The sequence below is a fragment of the Phodopus roborovskii genome, unplaced genomic scaffold (genome assembly GCF_943737965.1).
Source record: "Phodopus roborovskii unplaced genomic scaffold, PHOROB, whole genome shotgun sequence".
In the NCBI taxonomy this organism is placed as follows: domain Eukaryota; kingdom Metazoa; phylum Chordata; class Mammalia; order Rodentia; family Cricetidae; genus Phodopus; species Phodopus roborovskii.
Genome location: NW_026126511.1, coordinates 52,520,134 through 52,537,335, shown reverse-complemented (window position 1 = coordinate 52,537,335; position 17,202 = coordinate 52,520,134).

Below are 17,202 nucleotides of genomic sequence, written 5' to 3'. Positions count from 1 at the left end.
TGCGTGCAAAGTTTGCCTCTCTCCTTTTTATAGCAACGAGGTCGGAACATGAAGCTTCCTGTCTGGAAGTGACTAAGGGTGGACCTGTAACCCATGTTTGCCAAGGCCCTGGGTCCCATCCCCGGCACCACAAAACTATGAAAATTAAAGCATTAGCATCTTTAGAGCTTGAAAAATTCACAGTCAGAAGAACTTCAAAATAACCACCAAACTGTTCGACACCACCAAATGGAATGAAACTGCTCAGAGTATAGACTTTCTAAAATCTGGTAAAAATGAAAGCCAAAAGCAGTAAAAATAATAAACAAGCAAACAAACAATAAATAAGGACAGCCAGGCAGAGAGGTGCATAGCAGCCAGCTTCTCCATAGTGTTGTTGTTTTGAGGGTGCCAGAGGTGGCCACCACCTTGCCATGTCACAGAAACTTCCTTTCCATTAAGGAGTGTGCTCAGGGGATTTAAATGAAACACCTTCATAACCAACATGTGAGACAACCCTTCCTCAGCTTTCTTCAGCAACTGTTTACTTCCTGAGTAAACTACCAGCTTCCACCACAGCCCTCCAGCTCGAGCTGTGACCAGGGAACAGTGAGCAGAATGGCGGACTCTCCTAAAGGCCACAGGGTGGGCTGGCAGTCTTTGAGGTGCTACACTCAGTGTGATGTAGAAACACACAAAAGGGTGACAAAGTGCTTCGTCAACGTGCCCTTGGTGGATAGAAGCTGTTGCCAGGCCACCTGACTGTTTTGGAAACTGAGGCTCTGAGAAGCTTTTGCTTGGCATGGACTAGATGTAATGTTTATAGCATTAGTGTAACCAGGAGACTTTATGCGTTCTTACTAATTCCTTTAAAGAAACAAGAATAATCCCATCATACAACTTACACATACCTTTATAAAAAAATAGCTACATTTTCCAGAGTCAAAGGAATTGCATAAGAAGGGTGCTGTTTGGGAATCCTGAAGTTCCTTTCGGTGTTGGCTATCATGGAGGACAGCTGAGGCTTAATTGGAATCTGTCGAAATACGTTGTCTTGGTGGAAGTTGATGAAGAAAATCTGGCCCCAGCCAGCTATGTAAGTGGGAAAGGAGGCATTCTTAAGCAGTCCTCTAGATAATGACGGCTTTGTTTGAGCCCCTTTGTAAGTGGGGTTTCTCAAGTTCTTTGAAGGGGATGGAGAGATGATGGTTCAGCAATTAAGAACACGGGCTGCTCTTGTAGAGGAACTGAGTTTGGTTCCCAGAACTTGTGTGGTAGTGCTTAAAACTTCTTGTACTCTGTCTCCAAATGACCTGGTGCCCTCTTCTGATTGTCTCAGGCTCCTAGAGGCACATGCACACATAGACAGACACGCATGTATACTTAAAAAAAAAGAAAAGTTGGTTGTAATGTGGAATGTGATAACAGGATGTTAATTTTGTGATGATAGATAGTTTTAGGCATGTTTTGAGTCTTCCCTGCTTGAAGCCCACAAGTGGGAAAGTTACCCTGATGACTGAGATGCTGCCTAACCATGGCCACCTCTCCCCACATGTTTGAACCTTTGGTGCCCATTCAGAGACAAATCCTTCTTCCGTGACTGTTTCTCTCACCTCCTTAAACCACAGGAGTGGCTTTTCTTTCTCATTCCTGGCATGTGACTGTCCACACTGTTTAGTTGGCACTAAACAGCAGATGTTGACAATTTTAGGTTCAACACTAAGAAAGTATCCAAGTGTATTCGTTGAAAAAGAGTATCTTAAATATGTTTTTGTTTGTTTTCCCACAAGAAGCAAAGGAGAAAAAAATGTTTCTCAATCAATTTGTTTGGGTGCATGCACACCCAGAAACTGGAAATAAAACTGTGGCTATCAGTGCTATTTTTTCCTCTATGTTGTTCTCTCATTCCCTCTCTCAGAGTTAAAAAAAAGTAAGCCACACTCCTTACAGCTACATTTGTATTGGTCTTTGGAGGATTGTAAAGCACAGATTTGCTAGATACGGTCAGAAAGGCTACCAGACGGATGCTCCAGCCATCAGGCAGATGCTCTGGTCCTCTGGACTCAGCCTGTCCTTCCTCATTTGTGCTGATGGGCTCTCCATTCTGTAGCTCCATTTCCTCCATTTTGTGTTTACATTGGGATTCCAAGTACTTGGTCACTTCAGCAAAAGGCAGTCTGATTGGAAAAGAACCTTTCATCTAGCCTGTCCTGTACAGATACCTGGCTAGAATTCTATAAGAGACGCTGGACAAACGTTGTACAGATGGTACCCAATTTAAGATGGGCCAACTTTCTCATCTGCAGAACCGGCACTTAGTTACCAGTGTAGTAGAAACTATAGTTGGAATTTTGAGTCTGGACCTTTTCCTGGGTTAGACATATGCAGTCCAAACCCCTGTCCTTATACCAGGCCACAGCAGCAGCTGCAGCTCCCAGCAGTGCCATGATCCTGAGGGTACACGGCTGGTGGTCTCCAGAGTTCTGTGCTTTTGATCTGTGCTATACATTAGGGTATTCCATATATCCTCAGTCCAGTCAGAGTGCACATTGAGACCCAGGCAGGAGCTTGCCAATTTCTAACTTCATTCATAGCTAATGAGGATGCAAGAATTGCCAGTCACTAGCATGGCACTGGCAAGGTGGGTAGAGTCCTGGCTTCTGCCTTTTGCCCACGACTTGTACTGAAACTCTTGGCTAAGTGATCGTTCACATTCAGAGTCAGTAGCTCACATAGGTAAGGGTTCAGACAAGGTAGCCCACTGGTACTAGAAGGAAAATGGGGGTGACTTTTGTGGTCACTGCCCCAGTTCCCACACCCTTTATCAAAAGCAATGAAAGAAATATTGTCTATACCACATGACCAAGGAGACAGCATGGCAATTCTACTCTGACCTGCCTTTCTGTAGTTGGGGACCATTTCATCCTCTGTCCCCTGCAAACAATGGATAAAAGATAGGCTGGTGTGTGATGTCACCAGAGTTCTCGAAAGAGTCTCCTTCAACTCTGATTTGGCATCACAGCGGCCATTCCCCCACAACAGGCTATTAGTAGCAAACCAGTGTTGACAGCTGCCCAGAGCTTCCCGGGGAGGAAAAAGTCTGATGGAAGTAGATGACATGGGTAGAGAGACTCAGGGTTGCTCCTGAGAAGGCCCCTATTCAACTCTGAACCAGCACCATCCAGGGACAGAAGAGCCTGAGACTGGCCAACCTGCACATCACATCCAAGATGTGGCCAGAGCCTCAGCTTGTTCAGTTCTCCTCCACCATCGAATACACTTAGTATGTACACAGGAGGGGGCCTTGGGTCCCAAGCAGTCCAGTTTGTCTTTGTGAGCCTTCCTTTGCTCTCTGTATTTCGTCAGCTATAGGGCCCTATCTCCTCTTTTTTTTCCTTTTCTACATTGACATTTTCTGTCCTGATCTTGCCTAGAACTGAGACCAGGAGGAAATTCCCTATGTGGTAGTTTGAATGTAATTGACTCCCATAAGCTCATAGGGAGTAGCACTATGGGGAGGTGTGGCCTTATTGAAGTAGGTGTGGTTTTGGTGGAGGAAGTGTGTCACTGTGAGAGTGGGCTTTGAGGTCTCTTTTGCTCAAGCTTTGCTGGGTATCACGGTCCACTTCCTGTTGCCTTCTGATCATGATGTAGCCAGCACCACCTCTGTCTGCACCATGATAACAAGGGACTGGACCTCTGAAACTGTGACCCACCCCAATTAAATATTTTCCTTTATAAGGGTTGCCGTGATCATGGTGTCTCTTCACAGAAATAGACATTCTACCTAAAACACAAGAGTTGGCCTGGGCCCTGAGTTCTGTGCCCCAGAACTTAGAATTAAGGGCAACCATAAATGTGCTCATCAATACTTTCTGAGAAGCGGTGGTCCTGTCACTGTCAGGGTCCCCACCAAGAGAAGAAGGAAGGAACAAGGAGGCTGAGGACATGACCCTGTGGCGCCTTTTATGAAACACCTTCAGGAGCATTTCCCAAGAGCATTTCAGCTACAGTTTTTTCTCATCTTTCACTAAAATCGATTCAGCAGAAAACCTCCAAATGGACAGACTTGAGGTTCTGAATGGCTAGACTGGATGGCTGTGCCAGTGCTGGTAGCTAACCTGGCAGAGCTGTGGTAGGGCTCCGGTCCTGGAGAGGTAGAGGGGAAGTACACAGCTTTGCATGTGTCAGGCTCTGAGCATGTGCTATGGTGGGATACGTTTGTGCTCATAGATGAAAGCTTGGTCCCTTGCGTGACCTGGTGAGTTCTAAGAGGTGCAGCTACTGCTACTGGGAAGCCATTGGTGAGGTTACTCTCAGAGAGACTGGTGCAGTTGTCATGGGATGGGTGTAGTGTGGTGGGCACAGCTTTAATCCACGCAGGAGGCAGACACAGGAGGATCTCTGTGCCTGGTCTACATAGTGAATTCTAGGACAGCCAGCACTACAATAGTGAGACCCTGTCTAAGAAAGGGGGGGGCGGGAAGGAAGGAAGAAGGAAGGAAGTTCTTCTTGAAGTACTCAGCTCTTGGTATTTTGTTTTAGCAACCAAAAAATTGAGCTTATAAAATAAGGAATTATGTATATCACAAACTTTGTTTCTCAAGTCAGAAGAGTTGAGCTTCTGAAAAAGTAAGTTCTAAAAGTGGAAGGAGACTGAGCCAAGACTTGGAATTGAGTCTGAGCCTGAATCACCCCATATTGAGCAGTAATTAGAGTATGGGACAGAGAAATGGATCCTAGTACCCAGAAGCCAGGCATCACCCACCTCTGTGTGTGAGAGTTGAATTGGCAGATAACATTGTGAACCTGCAGCCTCTGGAAGACAGATGTGGATGCTGTCATCTGGCCAGGAGAGAGAGGAAACTAAGCCACAAGCCCCTTCTGCATGAGGAGGAAGTGCCTGGAAGAACTCCAGCTAGGGTTTCTCTGCTGTGGACACAAACTGTAAAACTTGAGAGAACCGAGCCTCCAGGATTCCCCTGCAGTGGTTTATATTGTTTCTCTCTGGGTTTGGGTAATTCTTTGTGTTATAATTCCTGTTAATTGTTTCTGTCTGGATTTGGGTAATTCTTTGTTATATTCCTGTTAATTTGGTACAACCTAGAGTCAGTCACCCAGGGAAGAAGGAACCTAATTTGAGGAACTGCCCAGGTCAGACTGCCCTGACACCATATCTGTGAGAGACTACCTAGATAATTGATTGGGAGGATCCAGCCCTTTGTGCGTGGTACTGTACCCAGGCAGGTGGTCTGGGTGTTGTAGGAGGACTAGCTGAAAACTAGCTAATAACAGTGTCTGTCTATAGTTCCTGCTTCAGTTACCGCCTTGGCTTCCCTCAGCAATGGACTGTGACCCGAAAGTGTAAGCCAAATAAAGCCTTTCATCCTCAAGTTCTTTTGGTCAGAGTGTTTCATCACAAAAGGAGAACACACAAGAACAACTCCAGCTATAGAACGTTTTCCCATTTTCACGGTTAGGCTATGGTTGGCCAATCACAAGCAAGTCTTGGAAGAGAAGACAATATCAATGAAGACAGTATAGTGTGGCCCACTAGGAATCCTGAGACAGTGCTGCCAGTAGAGACAGTGACTGTAGACTGGTGAATCACGGGAGCTACTGAGGATATAAGCAAACACACAAAATATACTGTACCTTGTTCTAGCTGAGCATCAGAGTGGGGTTAAAATGGCTGGTCTCTCTGCTTAGCATGATTCAAGCCCAAAACCATATGACCAGATTTCAAGCCATGCTAGAGGTTTTGAAAATGTTGTTTATTGTTAAGAAGACAGACACTCCCTTTGCAAATCAAGATTATATATGTTACTACTACTGGTTTCTTAAACATTACTTTTTTGAGCCGAACTTTGGAGATAGACTCTCTGTGGCTCTCTCTCTGCACTTCCTCAACAGTGTGTGTGTGTGTGTGTGTGTGTGTGTGTGTGTGTCTGGCCACGAGAAGACATTGGATCCCTTGGAACTGGAGTGACAGATGGCTGTGAGTTGCTTTGCTGGTCCTGGGAATCAAACCCTGTCCTCTGTAAGAGCCACCCAGAACTCTTAACCTCGAAGCCAGCTCCCCAGCACCAAGAGCATGGATTCGTGGAAGATAGGGTCCCCCTTGAATTCTTCCTCAAGTTTTGTGCCTCTTCTAACTTTAATTGGGGCAGTGTGTCCTTTCAAAACAGAAAAAGGACAAAATACTGTGTGACTGCAGCTCATAGTGAAAGGTCACATTTTTTGCAATGCAGTTTCATAATTCTGTGCTAATTCAGCACATGCTGGAATTTTCTAATAAACATTCTTCCTGACGGACTTGAGAACCATGCACAGGACAGTGAGATACCCCTGGGACTGGGGCAGAAGGGAAGACAGAGGGTGGCATTTTTACTGCACCTCCATCCACCCCGGGGATATGGGAGGTTGTACTGTTTGTTTTTCCTGTTTGGGTGGCAGCACAGACAGAAGTTGATAGATGTCATCGTGCATTTTTGCTCTAAGAGGAGGAAGCAAGAAAATCCTGACCTGTCCACGTCCCTGGTAGGAGCCCCAAGCTCCAAGAGTGGAGAGCTTGCTTGAGCCCTGTGACTTCAGGGACCTTGACCTAGGATGGTGTTGGGAGTTCATCTCTCCCTGCCCTCATTGCCTGGTCCTCTTTTGGAATCCCAAATCTCTCTTCCTTCCATTATTCCTTTGAATTTCTTTCCTCTTTGAACTCACTTTCTAAAAATAAACCTTGAGGCTGTTGAGTCTGTGAGCTTCTCCTGCTGGTGGTATTTCTGGCTTCACCGCACCTACCAGGTGCCCTGCTCTCTGTGTGACCTTCAGAGGGCTTTCTTGGCATATCCGCTGGGAATCTGCATCTGAGAAATTGTCTTCTTTGAATAACTGGCCTATTTCCTGTTATCAAGGGAGATTTATAACTCTCTTCCAGAAAGCTCGGAGCTGAGGTTAGCAATCAGCCATGGCCTCTGGATCACCCTAAGACGTTTTCCCCTTCCCACGATGAGACTCCAAACTGTACATTTCAGCTTCACTCTACTTCGACCCAAAGTTTTTTGGAAATGTGGTCCTTTGAATAAATGTTTTATTAATTCATTTTAAAGTGAGTTTACATAACTATAGGTTTTGTTATGATGTTTTATACATACCATTGTACCTTGCTCATCTAAGCACCCCCTTCATACTCTCTTGTGTCTCCCTCCTTTCCAGGCCTTTCCACTCCAAACAAAGTCATAAGATTACTAAACTGAAAAGTAAGAATGGTGTCTTGCACCTATAATTCCAGCACTCAGGAGGTTGAGACAGGAGGATTACCCTGAATTTAAGGTCACTCTAAGCTATAGAATAAAACTTTGTCTCAAACAAACAAAAACACGCATATACATACATATATTTATACATATATAATTGAACTGGGTAGACCACATAATAAAAATTAAGCACTGAAAGTTCCAAGCATTGTTCTTATGGAAGAAATCTGGTTGGGAAATGACACCACAGTGGTACCAGGCTTATGACACAGAGCCGTGATGTTAATCCAAGGGACAAGGAAAGCTCACAGCTAGCAGAAAGAACACCAAGGCTTAGTGTGAGTTGTGAAGTCTCTCTAAGCAATCCGTGTAAAATATCTTGGGAGATCATTAAAAAATGGAGCCTCAACCTTCTTGTGACTTGGGACTCGAGGCTTCACACCTAATAGCCAGTAGGAAAACAGGGACCCTGATCCCGAGACAGCCTACTAAGGCTGTGCTGAGGGACACCACCCTTGGACAGTGAGATGACAACCAGCAGACACACAGGCAAATGGATTACAGACTGGGTTCCTCTTTTGTTTTCAAACAGTTATTTTTTAATTGATTTTATGTGTATGGGTGTTTGGTCTGCCTGTATGTCTGTGCAGTAGATGCATGCCCAATGTCCACAGAGACCAGAAGAGCCTGTCTGATCCTTAGGACATGGTTGTGAGCCACCGTGTAGATGCTGGGAATCAAAGCCGGTTGGTTCCTCTGGAAGATGAGCCATCTCTCCAGCCCTGAGTTTCCTTTTCTTTTTCTATAAAACAGGGCTACAGTCCCCCCTCACTGAGCATTGCAAAGAATGAAACAGGTAATTTATAGAAGAATAAGCACAGTGCCTGAAGTTTCCCTGAAATTTGAGTCAAGCATAGATGTTTCTATCTCATAACAAATCCTGTGCAGAGCCCTATAATGACCAAAAAAAAAAAAAAAAAAAGAACCAAAACCAGCTGTATGGCAACACACACACACACACACACACACACACACACACACACACACACCTCAACAGTGTTCAGCTCCCTTGATTTCCCCAGCCTGTACACTCAGGTGCTGCCATTTATTTGGATTAGGAAACCCATTCCAGCAGCCCTCCTGTCCTCCCCTGCTCACTACATGACACAGAAGGTACCCACTATCCTATATCCACTATCTATCATCCTATAAATGGACTGTACCATTTTGTCTTGGCTTTTTTCACTCACATTTGCAGCATATACTCATGACATGAGTAGAACCACAGCTTGTTATTCCTTTGGCTCTACAGATGCCCATCACCGGATGCTTGGGCTTTTAGCCCAACAGGGGTGGGATTTGTGTTTGCAGAATGAGGATTCTGTAATTGTGTCACTGTGACGTGCTTGTGTGTGCCTTCTACTGTTGGACGTGGAAGGCAGGAATGTCAGTCAGCTTCAGGCAGTGCTCACAGTCTTCCAAAGTGGTGCTCCCATTTCTACTCAGTGCAGTGCAGGTGGCCCTTGTCATACTCAGCACACATATGGCAATCTCTTTTCTTTGGAGCTTCTAGAAGGATACAACCAGCAGGATGTAGACATATGCATGTACAGACATATAGAAAGACATTTTGATAGATTGGCTGGCACCATTGTGAAAGCTGTGAGCTCTGAGGATCTATAATTTGCAAGCTGGAGAACCAGGAAAGCTGGTGATATGCCTGTGGTCTACACCCAAAGGCCTGAGGACAGGGAAGCTGATGCCCTAGTACTGGCCCAAGTCAATGGGTCCAAGCACTAGAAGTACCAAGCCCAGGGCAGGCTCAGGTGAGTGGTCCAGCTGCCTGGCTTCCTTCCACCTTCTTGTTGTGGTTTTGTCTTCACTAAAGTCAGTCCACCTGGTGCACTTTTGTCCGAGCCCTTGTTTGATTAGATGGTTCTCACTCACTCTAGGGAGAGGCGAGCTTTGCTCAGTCCAGCATTCCAACACCTCCTGGAAACACCCTCACAGATACACACTCACCCAGAGATAACATTTTACCTGCTAACTGGGCATCCCTTAGCATAGCAGAGATATATAAATTCCCTCTCACCCATCTCGTGCCAGTATGATGCCTCATTGTGCCTTTCATTTCCAATTTCCAGATGACTGACAGACCTACTGCACTTTCAATGTTACATTATATCATTTAGGTAAATTAAGACACTTGTATATACAAACAGTGCACACCCAAACGTACAGAGCAACAACAGAAATGGAAGCAGGAAGTGGAAAAACATGGGCATAATGAATGCTTTAAATATTCTTTCTAATTGAAGAATTCCAATTAATTAACCTCAAATGGTCAAAGACAATGGAATCTTAAGGCATTTTAATATCTTGCAAATTTACATATGAAATTTGCACCACAAAGTTAAAAACATATCACTTTTCATATTTTTTTTCTCTTTCAAAAGATACATTTTACAACATTTACACCATTTGTAAACCTTGGTCAGAAACTTGACATTTCAAATAATTATGAAAGTAGATTTTAGAATCATCGGACTCTTATCACCTCCTCCCAAATAGATGAATCATGTAAAGGCCCACATTTCCTATATTTAGAAAACAAAGTACATTCATTAGATGTCCCTGAGAAAACAGGAAGTCGAGGCTGAAAGTGTGCTGGTTAGCAAGCAAAACCAAGAGATGGGCTAGAAAGATGGCTCAGCAGCTAAAACCCCTGCTGCTCGTGTAAAGGACCAGAGTTTGGTTCCCTGCACCCACACAGTGGATCACACTTGCCTGTAAATCCAGCTCCAGGGCGTCCACTGCCACCTTCTGGCCTCTGTGGGTAGTCACACACAGGTGGTGTGTGAGGGAATTCACACACACACACACACACACACACACACACACAGACCTCACAGCAGACCTACAGCATACATAAAAGGTTATATTTAGAGGAAATAGCTTTGAACACTGTCTTTAATATGGAAAGAAAACTTAAAATACGAATTAGAATTCATCTTAAGAAACTAGAAGGTAAATAACAACAGGGAAAAACCCAAAGGCTGTAAGACAAGGGACCTAACCAAGGTAGGAGCTCACAACAGTGCAGCAGACACAGGCACTGAGTCCTTGGCCACATAATGTTCAGATTAAGGCTGGAAAATGCCTGAGTTCTAACACCACACATGCCGAGGAGCCTAAAACCCCTGAGTCTGTAGTGTTTGATTTCCTTCGCTGTAAAATATCAATAACAGTAATAATGACAATGACAATGAGGGGCCTTGTAAATGGCCATGATGGAAGCTAAAAATGAGCATAGCTTTAGTTCAGATTAGGCAATGTTGACAGTATGTAAGAGTCTCTGTGAAAAGCCTACTACACATACGTGTATATGGTTGGCTCCAGGGCTCTCAAGCACACCAAAACCCAGAGATGCCCAAGTCCCTTATCCAAAGTGGTTTCACATTTACATGGGTCCCACGGATGTCCTCTTATACTTTACATTTTCTCTGTGTAACTTAAAATTTGCAACACAATATAAGCTCTACGTAAATGGTTATTGGACTATATTGGTCTCAAGGAGTAATGACAGGAGTTGGTGGACGTGCTTCAGTCCAAACAGGAGGTGTGTGTGTGTACGTGTGTGATTGGTTGAATTCAAAGTTGCAGAATCCTCTTATAACAAGGACCAACTGTGCTGAATGTTTGTTCAGAATGTTAATGACCCGAGTGTGTACACTGTTACAGGGAAGGTATTGAACCTGTTTGCCATGGAGGCCTTTATCCCACATGTGTAAATACTCTGGAGTCCCTTTATTGTGCCGCTAGCATACAATACGCCATTCCACAAGCCAAGCGGGGACAAATCATCTCATTTGCAGACATTCCCAGCCTTTCTACCACCTGTAGAAATCCAAGGATTGCTGTAACCCGTCTGTGTTCTAGAAACTGTTTGCATGTAAAATGTGACTAAACAATAGCTGGCCCACAGCCACTACAGAAAACTAAAGTCCTCCAGCTCAGAGCACTCCCACTCCTTGAAATCTGATAGTGTTGACGGGTCACTTCCCCAGATCCACATTTACCTGCTCGGCAAGTTCTTCCTAAACCAAAATAAAATTAAAAAATGAAAAACCAGACATCCCTGCTGAAGGAGGTGATGTCAAAGCAGAGCAAGTCAAACAAGCAGCCTTCTGCTGCAAAGGACCCTGAGGATGGCTGGGACACGGAAATGAGTGAGGCCAGCAGCCAGGACAGACGGAAAGAGCACAGCTGGTACCCAGCCAGAACAGCACCCAGGCACAGGGTAGCAGCTGTCAGGGCTCAGCCTTGGGCAAGGGCCCAGAAGAGATGAAGTCATTTTCTGACCTATGTCCCAGCCAGAAGTTTGAGTGCAAACAGGGTTTCCACGAACTTTCTGAATGTCATCAGCACCTCTCTTTTAACTCAGAGCGAGAACTCAGGTGGAGGGAGTGTGGGGCAGTGGCCACCGGTGTGTCCTGGGCACTGCCTTACTGCCTCACAGCTGCAGCCATTTGCACAGCACTCAGGTATTAAAGCGAGGGAGAGAATGGGCTACTCCCTATCCCAGGAAGCCTACCTTCCTCTCCAAACTGCTGACTGTTGTGCTAAAGCACATAGATTGTGTTACCAGGTGTTTTTCCTCGAATTTCTCACCTGAGACTGTGTCGTGAACTAAGGCAGGTTGTGGACCCCCCTGGCCATCAGCTTCATCTTTGCCCTTTCCCAGTTGTGTGTGGAAAGGACAAAGTTAACGAACTCTAAAGGAAATGGCTGGGGCTGCCCTACTGAGACATCTGACAGCTTATACCTTTGTCCACCTGGGTGCAGAGTCCACTTAACCTGCAAAGAAGACGTGAAATGAAGAAAGTGTTCGCCATCACATGAGGTGGAAGCTACCCACAGCCACCAGGATGATGTTGCAGCTGGCATTTCCTTTATGAACTGCCTCCAACCTGTCTTGGTTTAGTTATGCCATCTTGACTTAACCTGCTTCACTAAGTGCACCTCTAGGGTCCCCCTTACCTCCTGTTTGGGGGTTCTGGAGTGGAGTCCAGGAGGGCACCCCAGGAGAAGCTACTTGAGTGCATACATGCATGCATACATACACACACACACACATACACACACAGTCTGGACTTAGCAATGCTGTCCTTCCCAGTGTGGGGGTCGATAAAGGATTTCTCCTGTCTCCTCCCTGGCCCAGGACAGTACAGCTATGTAGACAATGTCCCTCACTGACAGTCGCTGTGGAAGGTTCCAGAGACAGATCATCTGAGAGAACTGGTAGAGGTGCATGCTTTGGGGGCAGGGGAGGAAAGGTGGGCAGAAATTAATGGTAGTATCATGAAGATCCGAGGTGGAAGACACTCCTAGCACCTGGAGGACAAAGTGGGGTGATGGGGGGCAGCTGAGACAGAGGTGGCTGGCCTGGGGGTCGCTCCTCAGCTCTGGCCACCCAGCCTTGCCAGTACACCTGTGCTATCTATCCCTCAGCCCAAGGAGTCGTTGGCCTCAGGCTGGGACTGGCTTTTTCAACTCTCTCGCCTCCCTTTGGCCTCTGGAGTCCCTCAGAGCTCTGCTCTTAAGGCAGGGCCAGTGGATGAACATAAGACAAAGCCTGGTTCTGGGGGCTCTCCGGCTCGCCGGGCTCATGCTGACTCAACAACCGTTACTTCTTAATATTTAAATCTGGAATGAACAACACCTACATTCAAGGTTCTTACTATTGAAACAGGGAGATATGTACACAAATATGTATTGTTATATATGTATTTTAGGCACACCTTCCATCCTTTTAATGCATCACAAGAGACATCATATGAGGTTCTTTGTTAAGACTCCTCTGTGGATCATCTCTCCCTGTTTCCCCTTTTCTCAATGAACATAAGGCTCCATGGACACAGATCTGAAAAAGAAAGAGAGAGGATAAAAATGCCAAGGGAAGGTACTTTAAGGAGCTGTTTAGGCACAGAAACAATGCCCTAACCTTCTATATAAAATCTTCCATAGGCAGCACCTGAATATCCCATACCTCGTCCTTGTACCAGATGCTGTCTTCTTCCGGCCAGGAAGGTGCATCCTTGTCCAGCCTTCCCTCTTCCGCTAAGGCGCCTTGTCTCCCCACAGCTCTGCCCGCCTCCTTATTTATAAGACACATCTCCTGTTTTTCATAGAGGATTGTTCCATGGCATTTCCTGTAGGGCTGTTTTGGGACTAAGAACCTTTTGTTATTTCCCCTTCACCTTGCAGGACACTCCACTTGCTGACTCTTTAAAGCTCAGTCTCTGGCTAATCTTGAGTCTAGTCCTTTAGCATTTTATCAAGGCTCTGTAAAACCTCTCTGTATCTCCAGCACAGCTATTAACTCTGTGACATTGTTACTTTGGATAAAAGCACCAAGTGTTCGAGTAGCAAGAATGCTTCGGTTTTTTTCTCCCATTTCGTCCTCACAGGTCTTAGAAGACATTTGCCCTCGATTTCAAAGCAAGAGTCCAAATCACGATTGATAATGGCTAAGGCATAGAGTCAGGAAAGTCACAGCCTCAGATACAAACACCTAGTAAAGATGGTTTGCTGAGACTTTCCCTGCACACCTGAAACTGTCACTCACCCTCAAGTGCTTACAGCCTAGACTCCCTGTGAATCAGTATTCAGGTAGAAGTGGGACTTAAGAGCCAGCATCACTTAGCACAAGCCTGGAATCTGGCAAGCCATTCTTACCCCATATGGTACCAAGAAAAGAGAGTCATGACCCAGCTGGGTTCCTAAGACCCTTTATGCTCACCTTGCTACAGATAGAATATGGAAGCCCAGGTCGGGGTTTTCTGTCTATGAGTGCATTTCTCTCTCTGGCCACAAGATGGGGCTGAGGTGTGGAGGTGGGGGTAGTTCCTGTCCCCCTGGTGAGAGTGAGAGGATGTTTTAGTTAGTGGTTTGTATAGAGGCTGATGGCTCAACCAGTGATTCAGATTCAAATCTTAAGAGATATAAAAAGAAAAAAGAAAGTGTCCCTTAATTGTTTGTGTGCCTGTTTGAAACCTGACTAGGAGCCATTTGCAGTCTCAGGGACTGATTCCTGGGTTCTACAGATAGAAATTTTTAGATCTTTTAGACCTCATTGAGCTCACAGAAGAATGACTACATGTAGGTTATGTACTTAGGCTGCAGGTCGTAAAACTGTAACAGCAGACAAGCTCATTTGTGTCTGTGGCCCAATGGAGGGCCCTGAATAACTTTGCCCATGCAGGAAAACGAAATAAATGCTGCCCTAAGTGTCCACAAAGAATATGTTAGTTTTCCACTGCTGTAACAAATACATGAAATAATCAACTTATTAAAAGCAAAGGTTCAGGTTAGATCACAATTTCAAGCCACGATCGGCCCAGTTGCTTCGGGTCTATGGCAGCAGCATGTGACAGCAAACATGCTCCCCTCACAGGCAGCAGAAGTGCAAACGAGGAAGAGACTGCGGTCTTGCTATCCTCACAGCTTTAAGGAACCCTTCCCAGTACATTCCACATCTTAACCAGGTTCCACCAACTTCAGTAGTGCCAAGCTACCAACCAAACACATGGGCTTCTGGGGAACAGTCCAGATACAAACTATAGCCACAGGTTACCTTGTTGTGAGTTTGATCCCTGTGACCTACAGTGAAAGGAGATGATGCCTAACACTTGTCCTCTGACCTCCACATGCCCCCATGGAATGAATGCACACACAAACACAACACACACACATATACACAAACACACACATTTTTCTAAAAATTTCAACACAAAAAAAGATCAGTGTGTGTGTGTGTACATACATATATATGTATATACATATATACACAAATACATACATATATACATATTCAAAAACACCTTGAAGGACCCTCACACTCTCCCCGTGCACCAGGGAGCCTCCATTCTTGTCACACTGAAGAGCACAGACTAGAGACCACGAGTCTAATCCCACAGGTCCGGGTCCAGACCATTAGCCGGGAAGAAAAACTGCTAGTGGTGGGACCTCAGAGGTCCCCAAATGCACTTTGCAGTCACCGTAGATAGACACATGTCAAGTTTAACAAAATGAGCTTTTAGTTACTAGCTTTCCTGGGAATAATTAATTGCTAAGCTGCTCTGGGAGGGAGCAATGTGAGACACTAAAATCCCAGCCTGCCAGCAGAAGCCTTCCCAGGTCAGCAGCCCGGAGACGAGCGGCCGTGTGAGGATCAGAAGGCTGACAGCCTGTGCGGTGCTCCTGCTGGTCCCTCTGGTGACATGCCCTCCAGCACTTAGAAATAAGCAAATTTAGCTGGCCCCTTCCGGAGGGGCATTATTGTGACCACATTCACAGTCATCATTCAAAATGTTTGTAAAGGAACGATGCCGGAGAAGAACAGAAGGGCCGTGCCCTGTCTTATCTTTGGGAGTCTTTAAGGATTAGCTTGTGTAAACTAGCCTCCATCAGCCTGGAGGCTGTGTGTTGTATGTGGGCCTCGGGTTCTCGGGATCCACTTGTATGTACTGTGAAGCACCAGCTTGTGATTTCATGCACATGTACAGTTTACGTCTCACTAATGGGGATCCCAAGTAGCTTCCCCAGCCCCCTCCTGGTTCTTCAGTGTTACATATGCTGTGTGTAGTCATCCTTTCTTTTTCAGAACAACACTGTGTGTAGATCACAGATGCACCCGGGTTCAAATCCTGACCCTCCATTTTCTATCTCTGCTATCTTAAGCTGGGTCTTCTACTTACCTTATTGGTGGCAGATAGTAGTACCTACCTCACGGGACTATTAGGGAAGCAAGTGTTCTAGCGAGGGCTTTGGACAGTGTTAGCATACTTTCAGTAGTTATTAGCTCCCCTCAACGTTACATGTAGTATGCAGCTGTGTGCCCCTCATGATGCTAGGCTTTCTCTGACAATCACAGAAAAGCTCTAGAATCTCTTGCCCATAGCAGCCCTCATATGCTGCGAACCACCACCAGCTGATGTCTTTGGCTAGTCACAACCAGACTCCTCCAACTCTCCTCTTGTGTCCAAGGGTGAAAAGAATGAATGGTCTCTAAATTACTTCCAACTTTAAATGCTCTGGAATGTTCTGACTATAAGTCAAATGTTTTCTGTGAAACACCATTCCCGCTGGCAGAGTTCCGATACCCAAGGCACCAAGCAGAATAAACTGGTACATTAGACAAATGATCTTTGCAAGTTTGACTTTGACCATGGAAAGTTATTTTTAGGTGTTTGATATACGAGGAGCTGTGAGGATAGCCTATTAACATTATCAGGTTGAATAATTTGGAAAGTATCCTAAGAGGTTTTCCTGAGGAACGAGCTGGCACCTTTGTCTGTGATCCCCGAAGACACCTTCCCTACATTACAGCAGGAGGATAGGGCATCTTCAGCAAGTCATGGATACTGAAACAATCCAATTAAAGGAGGCAGTCACTTTTTGACAGATGGATGGGGAAGGTAAAATGATGAAGAAACCAAGTGCCTGAAATGGCTTTGAGGTGGTATCCACTTAAATGAACTCTGAGACACATTTTGGGATGTTTAGAATAAACTTAACCTTGGGTTTGTTATTCAATTTCCATGCAAGTCATAAAGCTTCTTCCAAGATACCCATAGCACTCTAGATGCTCCTGCTGTCATGTGGTTACTTTTCTGCTCTTTCTTTTCCTCTACAGTTTAAGTTCTGGGTTATCTGAACTAGTCTGCACAATGCCAGCTTGTAGGAGAGAATACATAGACACATGATGATCTTAGATAAGTACACACTCTGATCTGAGGAGACATGGTACTTGCCTTAGTGTTTCTGTAGCTGTGATAAACGCCATAACCAAAATCAACTTGGGGAGGGAAGGGTTTATTTCAGATTAGACTTGGCATCATAGTCCATCATCAAAGGAAATCAGAGCAGGGACCTAGAGGCAGGAGCTGCTGCAGAGGCCATGGAGAAG